This window comes from Trachypithecus francoisi, unplaced genomic scaffold (genome assembly GCF_009764315.1).
Source record: "Trachypithecus francoisi isolate TF-2019V2 unplaced genomic scaffold, Tfra_2.0 Lachesis_group17, whole genome shotgun sequence".
In the NCBI taxonomy this organism is placed as follows: Eukaryota; Metazoa; Chordata; class Mammalia; order Primates; family Cercopithecidae; genus Trachypithecus; species Trachypithecus francoisi.
Window position 1 is genome coordinate 11633447 of NW_022681462.1, and position 17509 is coordinate 11650955.

Below are 17509 nucleotides of genomic sequence, written 5' to 3' on the forward strand. Positions count from 1 at the left end.
GTTCTGTCACCCAGACTGGAGTTCAGTGGCACAATCAGAGCTCACTGCAACCTCCACCTCTTGGGCTCAAGTGATCCTCCCACCTCAGTCTCCTGAGTAAATAGTATTACAGGTGTGCACCACCAAACCTGGATAATTTTTCTTGCTTTTGTAGAGACAGGGTCTTGCCATGTTGTACGGGCTGATCTCAAACTCCCAGGTTTAAGCAATCCCCCTGTCTCAGCTTCCCAAAATGCTGGGATTACAAGCTTGAGCCACTGTACCTGGCCAAGGATGTATTTTTAAGTGAAAAAAGAAGCAAAGTTCAAAAGTTTTTAAGATGGCATTTTCTGTGTAAAAATGAGGAGAACTTTGCTTACATCTGCATAAAGGAACCGCGGAAGCACACTCCAAAGAAACAAGGTAGAGTGGAAAATAGTGGGAAATGGGTTTTTTTTTTTCTTTTTTGAGATGGAGTTACCCTCTATCACCCAGGCGGGAGTGCAGTGGCATGATCTTGGCTCACTGCAACCTCTTCTTCCTGGGTTCAAGCAATTCTCCTGCCTCAGCCTCCTGAGTAGCTGGGACTACAGGCGCCCGCCACCACGCCAGGCTAATTTTTGTATTTTAGTAGACACAGGGTCTCACCATGTTGGCCAGGCTGGTCTCAAACTCCTGAGCTCAAGCAATCTGAACATCTCGGCCTCCCAAAGTGCTGGGATTACAGGCCTGGTTGGAAATTTATGTATTTTGTTTTAGTTTTATTTTTTGAGATGGAGTCTCGCTCTGTTGCCCAGGCGGGAGTGCAGTGGCATGATCTCGGCTCACTCCAACCTCCGCCTCCCAGGTTCAAGCAATTCTCAGGCCTCAGCCTCCCCAGTAGTTAGGATTACAGGCATGCACACCATGCCCACCTAATGTTTGTATTTTTTGTAGAGGCAGGGTTTTACCATGTTGGCCAGGCTTGTCTTGAACTCCTGACCTCCAGTGATCCACCCTCCTTGGCCTCCCACAGTGTTAGGATTACAGGCGTGAGCCATTGTGCCTGGCCTTATGTATTTTAGATTGTGAATGTATTATATTGGATGAAAAAATTAATAGAGAAACTCTACAAAGACAAGATTGAGGGGGACATCAAGGAATGACTGCTTAAAAAACAGCTGAGCATCGTGGTGCACACCTGTAATTCCAGCTACTTGGGAGGCTGAGGCGGGAGGATTGCTTGAGCCAATGAGTTTGAGGCTGCAGTGAGCTATGATAGTGCCTCTGCACTCCAGCCTGGTTGACAGAGCAGGACCTCATCTCTTAAAATAAATAAATAAATAAATAAAAATAAGCAACAAAAAAATGAGTACCAGGATTCCAGTTGGGGTGATAAAAAAATTTCTGGAACTAGATAGTGATGGTTGGACAACACTGTATTTAAAGCCACTGAGTTGTACACTTTAAAATGGCAAACTCTATTTTATGTACATTTTGCCACAATAATAATACTAAAAATAATAACTAAAAATAAGTGCACAAAGGGCTGGTCACCATGGTTCATACCTGTAATCCCAGCACTTTTAGAGGCCAAGGCAGGCAGATCACCTGAGGCCGGGAGCGCAATACTAGGCTGGCCAACATGGTGAAACTCTGTTTCTGCTAAAAATACAAAAAATTAGCCAGGCCTGGTGGTGCATGCCTGTGATCCCAGCTACTTGGGAGGTTGAAGCATGAGAATCACTTGAGCTTGGGAGGCAGAGGTTGCAGTGAGCAGAGATCACACCATTGACTCCAGCTTGGGCGACAGAGGGACACACTGCCTCAAAAAACAATAAGAAGTAATAATAAAAATAAGTGCACCAAACATACATACACATACAAAAATATAGTTTTGTTATCTTCAGACAGAAAGAATCCATCCTAGCCTAATCTATTATTTTGTAAATATCTCACTAATAGATAAAGGTGTGTCCACAAATCTCTTAAGAGAGCAACCAGGTTAAATTCGCTAGTATAGATAAAACTTAGTATTAGAAACATTCACAAGGGCTGGGCACAGTGGCTGACACCTGTAATCCCAGCACTCTGGGAGGCTGAGGCAGGCAGATGGCTTAAGCCCAGGAGGTCTGAGGCCGCAGTGAGCCACTGCACTCTAGCCTGGACAACAAACGGAGAGCCTGCCTTATCTGCCACTCCCCAACCCCCAAAAAAGAAAAAAAAATCCACAGGTAGATGACAAATGTAAACAGAAGTTTCAAGGTTTATAAAGAACCTTAAAAAAAAAAAAAAAGACTATGAAAGAGTCAGAATCTACCAGTTCTTTTTGTACAGACGAGGAAAGAAGTCATCGAAATGGAAATAGATCATGGCTGGGTCTGGTGGCTCACACCTGTAATCTCAGTATTTTGGGAGGCTAAGGCAGGTGGATGACTTGAGGCCAGGAGTTTGAGACCATCCTGGCCAACATGGTGAAACCTCATCTCTACTAAAAATGTAAAAAACAAAAATAGATCCTGGTAGAAAAAGATAAAATAGTAGGCTATATTATGTGACAGGATAGTTTTTTGTGATGTTAATTTATTAACTGTAGCAGTGTGTTTTGCTCACTACAGTATTTCTCAGCCCCCACACAACCCCACTCACCCCACTCTACACGGGTCCTTTGTGTCCAGGTCTTTTGTAATTCCCTTCCTAGGAATTTTGTAAGAGGGAAAGCCAATAGCCGCTTCAAGCCAAGTGCTCTTCTGGTCTTCTGTGGAAGTGTAAAACCAGTGGAGAAAGGGAGGGAAGAAAGAGAGAGCTATCTGCCTGGGAGAGGAATGGAGTGGGAGTGGGGAAGACAAGGAAGGGTCTTGGAGTCTCATGAACTTTATTACTATTTTGGGGGCCCAGTGAGGGGTGAAGACTTTAGAGTGGATTGGGGTGTTTAGGACCTCATGGTGTTCTGCTTGGGCAAAAATGCCCACACCCCACGGAGTAGAGCACTATTGCATGGTAGAGGATCACGTGGCCTGAGGCTGGGAGTTTTGGGCATTACAAGCTAGAAATGTGAGCTCTTCTCCTGGTACCCCAGGTACCACATAAGGTGCCCTCGACAGTGATTACTAAATTCCTATCACTTTAGTTGGATGGGAGCCCAAATTTGGGAATAAAAGTAATATTTTCTATTTTACGTATGTGCTAATATTCATACTCAATATATTAGTTTCCTATAAATACCTTTTTGGAAATTTGATTGTAGTAGGCAGAATAATGGCCTCCCAAAGAGGTTCCTAGAATCTGTAGATACGCTACTTTACAGGGTGTTATAAATAAAGTTTCGGTGCCGCAAAAGAAATAGCACTCGAATACAAAATTTTATTTTTAATTCTCAGCAAGGCAATGTACTTCTATAGAAGGGTGGCCCTTACAGATGGAGCAATGGTGAGCGCACACTTGGACAAGGGAGAGGAAGGGGTTCTTATCCCTGATGCATGTGGCCCCTGCTGCTGTGTTTTTCCCCTATTGGCTAGGGTTAGACAGCACAGGCTAAACTAATTCCGACTGGCTAATTTAAAGAGAGTGACGGGGTGAGTGGATTGGTGGGAAAAATGGTTATGGCAGAGCAGGAAATCTGAACAAGTCAGGGTGGAGAATGAGTCAGGGCGGAGCAGGTAATCAGAATGAGTCAGGGTGGAGCAGGTAATCCAAAAAGGTTGCTTTATGAGGAAGTTAAGTTTATTTTTTTTTATTTTTTATTTTTGAGACGGAATCTCACTCTGTCGCCGGGGCTGGAGTGCAGTGGCCGGATCTCAGCTCACTGCAAGCTCCGCCTCCCGGGTTTACGCCATTCTCCTGCCTCAGCCTCCCGAGTAGCTGGGACTACAGGCGCCCGCCACCTCACCCGGCTAGTTTTTTGTATTTTTTAGTAGAGACGGGGTTTCACCGTGTTAGCCAGGATGGTCTCGATCTCCTGACCTCGTGATCCGCCCGTCTCGGCCTCCCAAAGTGCTGGGATTACAGGCTTGAGCCACCGCGCCCGGCGGAAGCAAGTTAAGTTTAAAAGTAGAAGGCAAAGAATTGAAAATACTGACATATCAATTCTTTAAAGAGAAATTTAGAACTCATATCTAACAATGGTAAAGAGATTTTACAGACGGGATTAAGAACCTTCATGGTCTTAATGGAGAGATATGGTTCAAAGGGTACAAAGCTGCAGTTATGTGGGATGATAAATCTAGAGATCTAATTTACAGCATGAAGACTGTAGTAAATAATATTGTATACTGGAAGGCTGGTAAGCGATAGATTTTAGGTGACCTTACCACAAAAAACAAACAAACAAAAAAAAAGGTAAGTATGTGAGATGACGAATATGTTCATCAGCTTGACTACTATAATCTTTTTTATTATGTATATGCATATCAAAACATCATGTTGTACATCATAAATACATGCAATGAAAATAAATATTAACGGCTGGATGTGTTGGCTCATCCTGGCACTTTGGGAGGCTGAGTGGGGAGGATCACTTGAGCTCAGGAAGTTCAAGACCAGCCTGGGCAACACAGCAAAATCTTGTCTCTACCAAAATTTTTAACAATTAGCTGGGTGTGTACCTGTAGTCCCAGCTATTCTGAAGGTTGAGGTGGAAGGAATGCTTGAGAGCCCAGGAAATCGAGGCTACAGTCAACTATGATGGTGCCATTGCACTCCAGCCTAGACAATAGAGCCAGACCCTGCCTTTCCGCAACCCCCCTCAACCCGCCAAATATATATATAAACAAAAACAGGCTGGGCATGGTGGCTTATGCCCGTAATCCCAGCACTTTGGGAGGCAGAGGCGAGTGGATCATCTGAGGTCAGGAGTTCAAGACCAGCCTGGCCAACATGGTGAAATGCCATCTCTACTGAAAATACAAAAAAATTAGCCAGGCGCGGTGGTGTGTGCACCTGCAATCCCAGCTGCTCGGGAGGCTGAGGCACGAGAAACGCTTGAACTCAGGAGGTGGAGGTTGCAGTGAGCTGAGATCACACGATTGCACTCCAGTCTGGGTAACAAGGTGAGACTCTGTCTCAAAAAACAAAAACAAAGCAAAATAATAAGTAAGAGCAGTGGCTTAAGCCTGTAGTTCCAGCTACTTGGGAGGCTGAAGCAGGAGGATTCCTTGAGCCCAGGAGTTTGAGACTAGCCTGGGCAACATAATGAGACTCATCTCTAAAAAAAAAAAAAATTAAAATTAATAAATAAAGGCAAGTATGTGTCTGTGGATTCATATGTATATGATTCATATATGTGTGGATTCATGTATACATATATGAATTCAAGATGGGGAGGGGATTATCCTATATCATTCCAGGAAGAATAATTTAATAGCAAGGGTTTTGTTTGTTTGTTTGTTTTAAGACAGGGTCTTGTTCTGTCGCCCAGGCTGGAGTTCAGTGGCATGATCTTGGCTCACTGCAACCTCCGCCTCCCGGGTTCAAGCGATTCTCCTGCCTCAGCTTACCAAGTAGCTGGGACTACAGGTGTGTGCCACCACACCCAGCTAATTTTTATATTTTTAGTAGAGATGGGGTTTCACCATGTTGGCCAGGCTGGTTTTGAACTCCTGAACTCAAGTAATCCACCTGCGCTCCACCTCCCACAGTACTGGGATTACAGGTGTGAGCCACTGCACCCAGCCATAACAAGGATTTTTAAAAGTGGGCAAATTAAATTACAGTGAAGATCGGAGAAATGTGATGTATAATAAGAAGGACTCAAGGCTGGCTTTGAAGATAGGGGAAGAAGCCATGAGCTAGGGAGTGTGAGAGCCTGAGAAGCTGGGAAAGAAAGAAGCTGAGAGCCTCCAGAAAGGAACACAGCCCTACCAACATCTTGATTTTAGTCCAGTGAGACTAAAATCAGACTTCTAACCTACATGACTATACAAGAGTAAATTTATCCAGGCTTGCGAGGTCTGAGTAAAACAAGAAGGAGAAAAAAGTAAATTTGTTTGTTGTTAGCCACTAAGGTTATAGTAATTTGTTACAGCAGCAGTAGATCACGGGCACATGGTTATGGAGCCAATTCCTTTCTACCTTCTTGTCTCTGCTTACTAGAAACGTCTTTACCTGCAATTTGGTTTTCATTAGAAGGATAGTAGCGTATATAAATGGCTACTCCCACTGCAAAATAAGAACATATTCTGGTTTATAAATCATCCTTGGGAGATTTTGGTTAACATGATCCAGTCCCTTAAGTCTGAGCATGGTGTTATTTCTGGAAACTGTAAGATGCCACTCAGGTAATGGGAATGTACCAAATTGAATTTCTGACCCTGCCGGGTGGGACGTTGACCCGTCTTGTGAAGATCAGCTGGCTGGTTCGTTCCACCTTCAGCGATGACATTTTCTACTTGCGAATACCAAATGCCAGATGAACACATGTAAAGGATATTAACAATACAAGCCAGAAAAATGGTAAGGGCCAAATAAAAGTGCAGAGTAAAAGCTATTCAGAGAAATTTGAAGGAGAGCTCCCAAAGTCTTCTGATAGGACCTGAGGAGTTTGCAAGGGAAGGAGGACTTGAATTAGGCATTTACACGAGTAAAACACCAGAGGCAAATGCAGTTAAAGCAGAAGAGATTAATAAAAGATGGGAAGGGCAGATTGAAATTATCTCCTGTGGGAATGTGATGGTTGAGGAATTTGGATTGGGCAACCAGGAGCTAACAAAGGTTTTAGGGAAGGATCACGATGAAAACAGTTTGGGGAGCTACTCACCTAGATCTATGGGGTTACAGTTTTGTGAACTAGGCTAGCACTTAAATACAGTCTGAATTCAAACATGAAATGAAAAAAGACAACAGGGATTATATGGGGGAATGAAAGACATACTTTCGGTCTTTATTGCTCAAACCGTGTCATGGCTAGATGTCCCTCTCATTTGTGTTGAATAGATAGGATTTCTGTCACATTACAGTGTGAAGAGCATGACAGCAAAAAGTGCCCTCTGAAAAGGAAAATCTTTTAGCTTGAGTCTATTTATTTTTATTATTTATTTATTTATTTTTTGAGACAGAGTCTCACTTTGTCACCCAGGCTGGAGTGCAATGGCGTGATCTCAGCTTATTACAACTGCTGCCTCCCAGGTTCAAGCAATTCTCCTGCCTCAGCCTCCTGAGTAGCTGGGACTACAGGAGTGCACCACCACATCCGGCTAATTTTTGTATTTTTAGTAGAGACAGGATTTTGCCATGTTGGCCAGGCTGGTCTCGAACTCCTGACCTCAGGTGATCCACCCACCTCAGCCTCCCAAAGTGCTGGGAATACAGGCATGAGCCACCACGCCCGTATTTTTTTTTTTTTTAATTTAAAGGTTAAGGATGTGCCGTGACACAGTCTCAGGAGGTTCTGATGACCTGTGCTGAGCCAATTTTAAAAGGAGCTCAAATTCTGAGGCCTGCAGGTTTACTTATTCCAGTGCTTCAGGGGCTAAAGTCCCTCTGGATTCTTAGCTGCACAAAAATATTTATTTTGAAATTGAACAAATTTGTAGAAAAATCTTGTGCTGAGTAGTAGTCTCTAAATTATTTATGGCTCCAAATTTTCTGCCAGTCTTGATTGTGGTCTGACCATAGGTTTTATTTTATCTACTCATTATTTATTTATTTATTTTTTGGAGATGGAGTTTCACTCTTGTTGCCCAGGCTGGAGTGCAATGGTGCAATCTCGGCTCACTGCAACCTCTGCCTCCCAGGTTCAAGTGATTCTCCTGTCGCAGGCTCCCGAGTAGCTGGGATTATAGGTACGTGCTACCACACCCAGCTAATTTTTTTTTTTTGAGACAGAGTTTCGCTCTGTTGCCCAGGCTGGAGTGCAGTGGCGCCATCTCGGCTCACTGCAAGCTCTGCCAACTGGTTCACTCCATTCTTCTGCCTCAGCCTCCCGAGTAGCTGGGACTACAGGTGCCCGCCACCTTGCCCAGCTAGTTTTTTGTATTTTTAGTAGAGACGGGGTTTGACCGTGTTAGCCAGGATGGTCTCGATCTCCTGACCTCGTAATCTGCCTGCCTCAGCCTCCCAAAGTGCTGGGATTACAGGCGTAAGCCACTGTGCCAGGCCAAAATTTTTTTTTTTTTTTTTTTTTGTGTGTGTGTGTGTGACGGAGTCTCACTCTATCACTCTATCACCAGGCTAGAGTGCAGTGGCATGATCTCGGCTCACTGCAACCTCCGCCTCCCGGATTCAAGCGATTCTCCTGCCTCAGCCTCCTGAGTAGCTGGGACTACAGGGGCACACCACCATGCCCAGCTAATTTTTGTATTTTTAGTAGAAACAGGGTTTTGGGCAGGATGGTCTCGATCTCCTGACCTCCTGATCTGCCTGCCTCAGCCTCCCGAAGTGCTGGGATTACAGGCGTAAGCCACCATGCCCGGCCAGCTAATTTTTGTATTATTAGTAGAGACAGGATTTCATCACGTTGGCCAAGCTGGTCTCGAACTCCTGACCTCAGATGATCCACCACCTCTACCTCCCAAAGTGTCGGGATTACAGGCATGAGCTACGGTGCCTGACCAAAATTTGTATGTATTAAGATACTACATATACTTAAAAAAAATAGGTATGTAGTGTCCCACATAGCTGAGGCACCACAGTTTGCTTAGTTATCCCTTATTGTAGGCCGTTTGTTTGTCGGTTCATTCATTCATTCATTCGTGGTAAAACTACCCAGGCTTTGTGCTCCTTCTCAGTATGTGGACATGGAAGTTATAGCTCTTGCTCTCAAGGAATATATAGTCTAGGAGAGACAGATGTGGAAAACAAGTATAGTACAGTTATATATAATCGAGATGAACCTCAGTGTTCCAGGAATATCTACCATGCCCCAGTTCTTCCTGAGATATTACACATTCCCCACCTCACTGACAGTGGGAGTGAGCCCGGGACTAGGTTCCTTTCCCAGGGTGCTGTGAGCATCAAGGCTATGGGGAGGAGCGCTGGCACTGTTAGGCAGAGGCTGCATTTGACACTTCTGGAGGGTAACCAAGGGTGATGGTGCTGAATCTCCTATGACCAGGGGTATCCTAGTGCACTGACACTGCTGCAACTCAGGGACAGCTGGAATTGGCTGACTAGTGAATAGGTGCTGAGTTCTGAGATGGAGGTTCTAGTAATCCCTTAGGCCAGCCTCCGATCAGCTGTGAAGGTGGTGGGGAGAAAAGGAGGCCAGATCACTCCAGGCCCAAACAGGTCTGCCGAGGGCAACAGGAGATATGGTATGGCAGGCATGATAGATATCTTCTGGGTGGCTGAGTGATGAATAGTTGGAGGTAAGAATGAAGATGAATTTTGGTATTTTCTTAGAATGAAAGACAGCTGAGAATCTACATATATAGGGTTGCCTAAAATACAAGACACTTGGTTATATTTGAATTCCAGGTAAATAACAAATAAATTTTTTAGGCTGGTGTCGTGGCTCATGCCTGTAATCCCAGCACTTTGGGAGGCGAGATGGGTGGATCACTTGAGGTCAGGAGTTTAAGACCAGCCTGGCCAACATGGTGAAACCTTGTCTCTACTAAAAATACAAAAATTAGTTGGGTTTGGTGGTGCACGCCTGTAATCCCAGCTACTTGTGAGGCTGAGGCACAAGTATTGCTCGAACCTGGGAGGTAGAAGCTGCAGTGAGCTGAGATCAGGCTACTGCACTCCAGCCTGGGCAAAATAGTGAGACTCTGTCTCAAACAACAACACAACAAATATACAAAAACCAAATAATTATTTCAATATACTTATGTCTCAAATATTGCAATTGATATAGAGTTGCTGAATCTGGCATTCTTATTTGGATGCAGACAGGAAGATAGGAAAAAGGCATGTTGTGGAAGTGGGGGTGAGTGAATAAAGAGGGGACTTAGGTCTGAAGAAGTAACCTTGAACGTGAGTACCCCATTTTATTTTATTTTATTATTTTTTTTTCTTTTTTTTTTTTGAGACGGAGTCTCGCTCTGTCGCCCAGGCTGGAGTGCAGTGGCCAGATCTCAGCTCACTGCAAGCTCCGCCTCCCGGGTTTACGCCATTCTCCTGCCTCAGCCTCCGGAGTAGCTGGGACTACAGGCGCTCGCCACCTCACCCAGCTAGTTTTTTGTATTTTTTTAGTAGAGACGGGGTTTCACCGTGTTAGCCAGGACCCATTTTATTTTTATTTATTTTTTTGAGATAGGATCTTGTTCTGTTACCTGGGCTGAAGTGCAGTGGCACGATCATGGCTCTCTGCAGCCGCAACCTCCTGGGTTTAAGCAGTCCTCCCAACTTCAGCCTCCCGAGTAGCTGGGACTATAGGCATGTGCCACCATGCCTAGCTAATTTTTTATTTTATTTTTTTTGACACAGGTTCTTACTCTGTCGCCCTGGCTGAAGTGCAGTGGCGAGATTTTGTCTCACTGCAGTGTTGACCTCCTGGGCTCAAGCGATCCTCCTGCCTCAGCTCCCCAAGTAGCTGGGACTATAGGCATATGCCATCACACCCAGCTATTTTTGTATTTTGGTAGAGATGGGTTTTCACCATGTTGCCCAAGCTCTTTAAAATAGAAGAGATGGGACTGGGCATGGTGGCTCATGCCTGTAATTCCAGCACTTTGGAAGGCTGAGGTGGGTAAATCACCTGAAGTCAGGAGTTCGAGACCAGCCTGGCCAACACGGTGAAACTCTGTCTCTACTAAACATACAAAAATTAGCTGGGTGTGGTGGCAAGTGCCTGTAATCCCAGTTACTGGGGAGGCTGAGGCAGGAGAATACATTGAACCTGGGAGGCGAAGGTAGCAGTGAGCTGAGAGTGAGCCATTGCACTCCAGCCTGGGTGACAAGAGAGAAATTTCATCTCGAAAAAAAAGAAGAAAATATTATATATTTAATGGCATTGTATGGTACCCACTGTTTTTTCATTTTACAATATGTCCTGAATATTATCTGGGTCACTCACCGGTCTACTGATATCTTAATGGCTACATGTTACATTGATGCACTGAAATTAAAAAAAATCCTTTATAGAATAGTTGTTTCTTCTTCATGGAGTTTTAAGATACAAATTAATCACACAATACTTAGAGATGATCTACATTTACTAAAATCCCATTTAAAAAAAATTTCAAAAGCAGTATTTTGAAAAATAGGATATAATAATCTTATTGCCCTAACACGATTAATCCTCTGGCAATGTAGCTCTGTGTGTGTGTGTGTGTGTGTGTGTGTGTTTGTGTGTGTGTGTGTGTTTGTGTGTGTGTGTGTGTCTGTGTGTGTATGTTTGTATTTAGGTTAGATCTAATTGCTAATGCAGTTGAATTATGTTACCTGGATACCTCTTGGAGAACCTGAGGTCATTTTGGCCTGATGCATTAATATTTAACAAGCCTGTGATTGATGGATTGATGCTAGCAAAATTAATTCAATCCACCTAGGTTTCTATCTGTTGGTAAAACAGCAAGGCCATCCAGGGGTCAGAAAACAAGGGCTTCTGGGAGGAAACGATTGAAAGTGGTTGTGACCTCTAGAATCTGGAACTGGGTACTGGCTCCTCCATTGACCTTCTTTAACCTTTGTTCTCAGAAAAATGTCTCTTGATTGGCTGCTGATGGGTGGAGTTGCCTCCATCCCTCATCTTTATAACTAAAGTCTTGAACACTCAGTAAATTAATAGACTGGCAGAGAAAACCCCTTTTTAGTTAGGCAGTACTGTAGTTTGAAAACTCTGGTCTTAGACATGGTGTTCAGTATGCATTGTAGATCATTAGTGTATCAGATATATGGATTGACTGAATATTCTGCCGAATTGACTAAATTGGTCTGTGTCATTTCCCAGTGATGTGGGGCCACTGTTCCTTTCTCACCTCTTCACCTTTGGGTTCTGTTAAAGGAGGGTATCCTGGCAGCATTCCCCATGCCACAGATGGGTGGGTCTGCAATCCATGGATCTCTTTTTGTCGTAAAAAACATCAGCTCTGGTGCTCGCTTTGGCAGTACATATACTAAAATTGGAACGATGCAAAGAAGATTAGCATGGCCCCTGCACAAGGATGACATGCAAATTCATGAAGTGTTCCGTATTTTTCCAATTAGAAACAACCGGCTGGCGCGATGGCTCATGCCTATAATCCTAAGAGGCCAGGAGTTCAAGACTACCCTGGCCAACATGGTGAAACCCCCATCTCTACTTAGAATACAAAAAAAAAAAAAAAAGGTAGCCAGGCATGGTGGTGGGTGCCTGTAATCCCAGCTACTCAGGAGGCTGAGGCAGGAGGATCACACCACTGCACTCCAGCCTGGGCAACAGAGGGAGACTCCATCTAAAAAGAAAAAAATTAGAAACAAACAAACCATATCAACTCTGGGATGTGGGCCACACCTTAATTGACATCAGCCACATTATTTTGTTCCCATAAAGATGGTTCAGAACAGAGATATTGGCCAGGCATGGTGGCTTATACCTGTAATCCTATCACTTTGTGGGGCCAAGGCGGGTAGATGACTTGAGCCTAGGAGTTCAAGATCAGCCTGGGCAATGTGGCGAAACCCTGTCTCTAATAAAAATACAAAAAATTAGCCAGGGCCGGGCGCGGTGGCTCAAGCCTGTAATCCCAGCACTTTGGGAGGCCGAGACGGGCGGATCATGAGGTCAGGAGATCGAGACCCTCCTGGCTAATACAGTGAAACCCCGTCTCTACTAAAAATACAAAAACTAGCCGGGCGAGGTGGCGGGCGCCTGTAGTCCCAGCTACTCGGGAGGCTGAGGCAGGAGAATGGCGTAAACCCGGGAGGCGGAGCTTGCAGTGAGCTGAGATTCGGCCACTGCACTCCAGCCTGGGCGACAGAGCGAGACTCCGCCTCAAAAAAAAAAAAAAAAAAAAAAAAAAAAAAATTAGCCAGGTGTAGTGGCATGTACCTGTATTCCCAAATACTTGGGAGGCTGAAGTGGGAGGATCACTTGAGCTTGAGGAGGTGGAGGTTGCAGTGAGCTGAGATCGTGCCACTGCACTCCAGCCTGGGTGACAGAGTGAGACCTTGTCTCAGAAAAAAAAAAAAAGTATTTTTGGAAAAGCTAACATGAGAAAGTGTTAATGGGAGGACATGTGTAAATGTAGTCAATCAGTAATCCTTCCACAGTATTTGATATGTCTAATCCTTACTAAAATATCATGAACCAATTGTAAATCTACATTTTAAGAAAGATTTGGAGAGCTCAGAGAAGTCAGAATGATTGAACAGGTGCTATATTGGTATATGAGAGAAGGTTAAATGTTGGTGCTGTTCCCCCGGTAAAAGGGAAGGCTGGGAGCCAGGGGTGGGGGGGTGGGGGGGGTGGCAGGGGGGCGGGTGGTGGTCACAAATGACTTTAAGCATTTGGAAGGTTAAAATAGGGCCCCTTCAAGAATTTGGAAGGTTAAAATAAAATAAAAAACAAGTAAAACTTTTTGTTTGTTTTTTAGAGACAGGGTCTCACTGTGCTGCGCAGGCTGGAATGCAGTGGTTATTCACAGGCATGGTCATAGAGCACAGCCCCAAATTCCTGGGCCCAAGCAATCCTCCTGCCTTAGCCTTCCAAAGTTTTTGCTGGGATTAAAGGTGTGAGCCACTGGGCCCAGCCTAACGTTATGAATTTCTTGGGTTTCTTTTCAGAGATAGCCTATCAATATACAAGCAAATATATATATATATATTTTTTTTCTTCCCCTCTCCTCCTACCCACTACCTCCCACCTGTATTTTACACAATTGCTTGCCTTTTACACTTTCCAATATATCAAGGCAATTTTCCCTGTCAGTGTAAATATGTTCCTTTTAAAGGACTGACTGGTATTCCATTGTATAGTGGAGCATAATTTATTTCACTGGCCTCCTTCTGATGGACATGTGAGTCTAACCTTTTGTTAATACAAAAATATTGCAATTAATATTCTTGAAGATACATCATTTTCCACACATGTATATATTAATAGGATAGATATCTAGTTACAATGTTGAGTCAAAGGGTATGTCTATATGTCATTTAAAAAATGATTTGTTTTACATTGTGATAAAAAATGTATCATAAAATTTACTATCTTAACCATTTTTACATGTACAGTTCAGTATTAAGTGCACTATAATTGCAGATGTACATATATCATTTTGACAAACATTGCCAAATTGCCCTCCATGGCAACCGTACCTATTTATCTGTTTACTAACATCATGTGAGAGAGGGCCCCTCATGTAGATAGTACTGAAAAGCAGAGCACCTGTGATTAACTAGGAGGTGATATAGCAGAGAAGAAGAGACACAACTTCTGGAATCTAATCCTAGATCTGATGATGACCAGCTGTGTGTACTCTTGGGTATTACTTTAATTCTCTCAGGTTTAGTTTTTACCTAACCTCATAGAGTTGTCAAGTTCTTGCCTATTCACAATAGCCAAGAAAGAAATGGAAGCAAACCAAATGTCCTTCTGTGGATGAATGGATAAACAAAATGTGATATGTACATGCAATGGAATGTTATTTAGCCTGAAAAAAGAGAAGCAGCCTGGGCAAGGTGGCTCACACCTGTAATCCTAGCACTTTGGGGGGCAGAGGTGGGAGGATTGCTTGAGGCAAGAGTTCAAGACCAACCTGGCCCACATGGTAAGATGCTGTCTCTATTTAAAAAAAAAAAAAATTAGGCTGGGCTCAGTGGTTCACGCCTATAAATCCCAGCACTTTGGGAGGCTGAGGCAGGTGGATCATTTGAGGTCAGGAGTTTGAGACCAGCCTGGCCAACATGGTGAAACCCGTCTCTACTAAAAATACAAAAATTAGCCAGGTGTGGTGGCGCACACCTGTAATCCCATCTCTTTGGGAGACTGAGGCAGGAGAATTGCTTGAACCTGGGAGGCAAAAGTTGCAGTGAGCCTAGATTGCACCACTGCGCTCTAGCCTGGGCAACAGAGCCAGATTCCGTCTCAAAAAAAAAAAGGCAGATCCTAAACATGTCCTTATGTGGGGATTTAAAAAAATAAAATTAAGCCTGACATAGGGAGACCCCCATCTCTAAACAAACAAACAAACAAAATATTAGGCAGGCGTGGTGGTGCGTGCCTGTACTCCTAGGCTAAGGCAGGAGGATTGCTTGAGCCCAGAAGTTCAAGGCTTCAGTGAGCTATGATTGCTCTATTGCACTTCAGCCTGGATGACAGAGCAAAACCCTATCTCTAAACAAAAATAAAATAAAAAATAAAAATAATAGGTACTTGCTGATAAGCACAGGTATAAAGAAACTCTGGAAAGTTACATAAGAACAAGTAATAAAGGCTAGTTATTGGTGATGAGTTATTAGTGATTGGAGACATGGATGAGAGATAAATTTTTAGTTTATTCCAAAAATAACGAACCTAGGAGGTGAAGGTTGCAGTGAGCTGAGATCGTGCCACTGCACTCCAGCCTGGGCGACAGAGCAAGACTCCGTCTCAAAAAAAAAAAAGAAAGAAATTTAGATTTGGCCAGGCGTGGTAGCTTACACCTATAATCCCAGCACTTTGGGAAGCTGAGGTGGGCAGATCACTTGAGGCCAGGAATTCAACAGCCTTGCCAACATGGCGAAACCTCATCATCCTTTTTTTTTTTTTTTTTTTGAGACGGAGTTTCACTGTAGCCTCAAGCAATTCTCCCACATCAGCCTCCCGAGTAGCTTGGATTACAGGGGCATGCCACCATGCGCAGCTAATTGTTGCATTTTTAGCAGAGATAGGGTTTTGCCATGTTATCCAGGCTGGTCTTGAATTCCTGACCTCAAGTGATCCACCTGCTTTAGCCTTCTAAAGTGCTAGGATTAAAGGTATGAGCTACCAAGTCCGGCCTAACTTTTAATTTTGAAAGAATTTCAGACTTAGATCAATGTTGCAAGAATACTATAAAGAATCACCAGCCAGGTGTGGTGGCTCACACCTGTAACTCCAGAACTTTAAGAGGCTGAGGTGGGAGGATCGTTTGAACCCAGGAGTTTGAGACCAGCCTGGACAACATAGGGAGTTCTTATCTCTATAAAATATAAAAAGTTTGCTGAGCATGGTGGCATGGACCTGTGGTCCCAGCTACCTGAGAGGCTAAGGTGGGAGGGTAACTAGAGCCTGGGAGGTTGAGCCTGCAATGAGCTGTGATCATGCCACTATGCTCCAGCCTGGGTGACAGAGTGAGACCCAGTCTCAGAAACAGAAAAAAAAAATTCTCTTCACCCAGATTCCCCCAAAATTAATATTTACCATATTTGCTGTACTGTTTTTTTCTCTCTCTTCATATGTGTATGTATAATTCTTTTCTGAACAATTTGACACGTATAATAAATGATGCCCCTTTACCCCTAACCACTTTAGTATGTAGTGCCTAAAAAGCAAGGTTGTTCTCTTATACAATCATACAATCACAGTAGCATTTTAAAAAACAGAAATTTAAAATGTATACAATAATATTATTTTAATCAAGAGTTTCTTAAAATTTCATCAAGGACTTTTTTTTTTTTTTTTTTGAGACGGAGTCTCGCTCTGTCGCCCAGGCTGGAGTGCAGTGGGGCGATGTCGGCTCACTGCAAGCTCTGCCCCCCGGGGTTCCCACTATTCTCCTGCCTCAGCCTCCCGTGTAGCTGGGACTACAGGTGCCCACCACCAAGCCTGGCTAATTTTTTTTTTTGTATTTTTAGTAGAGATGGGGTTTCACCGTGTTAGCCAGGATGGTCTCGATCTCCTGACCTTGTGATCTGCCCGTCTCGGCCTCCCAAAGTGCTGGGATTACAGGCGTGAGCCACCGCATCTGGCGAAACCCCATCTTTACTAAAAACTACAAAAATTAGCCAGAGGTGGTGGTGCACACCTGTAAACCCAGCTACTTGGGAGGCTGATGCACAAGAATTGCTTGGGCCTGGGAGGTGAAGGTTGCAGTGAGCCAAGATCACGCTACTGCACTCCAGCCTGGGTGCCAGAGCGAGGCTCTGTTTCAAAAACAAACAAACAAAACAAAACAAAATAAAAACAATATACACATTCAAATATGCAACATATTAAATTCATGCTAGAGACTACTAATATATTGACAAGTGCTCTTGTCATATATACCAAAAGTATAAATGCTTTCCATTTAAACTTATAAAATAAATAATGCTTTTATCTATTTTTGTTATTGGTGTGTGTTGGTCATTTTCCACATCTGCTTTATCATTTTCTCTATATATGTATTTCTATATCCATACACACATATACATGGACATATGTATCTAATCACATATATTAATTATGTACATATATTTTCCACTAAGACCCATTCCTCACCCTTCTCCTGCTCGCCTCTATTTCATATTTTACATGTTTCACTCATCTCCTAGGCTCCCTTGCTAGCTGGCTTCTAGGGAGATTTGCCCAGTGGGATGCACCGGTGGAAGAGAAAAGGTAAGAGAAAGGAATAAGGCAAGATGTTTCTATCTCTGCCTCAGATGGCTTCTCTTTCATGGCTCTGGCCCAACAACCCTCTTCTGGGCCAGTTTGGCCAGCTTCTACACTCAGGCAGTTCAACCTCTTCTCATT

General features: G+C 43.7%; 1 non-coding gene across 1 annotated transcript; it reads left to right on the plus strand.

The window, feature by feature from the left end:
- The first annotated feature begins 11930 nt into the window (after window positions 1-11930).
- LOC117063211 lies at window positions 11931-12037 on the plus strand. Its single transcript, XR_004428810.1, has one exon. It is a non-coding gene; the product is annotated as a U6 spliceosomal RNA (small nuclear RNA).
- Window positions 12038-17509: the final 5472 nt, after the last annotated feature.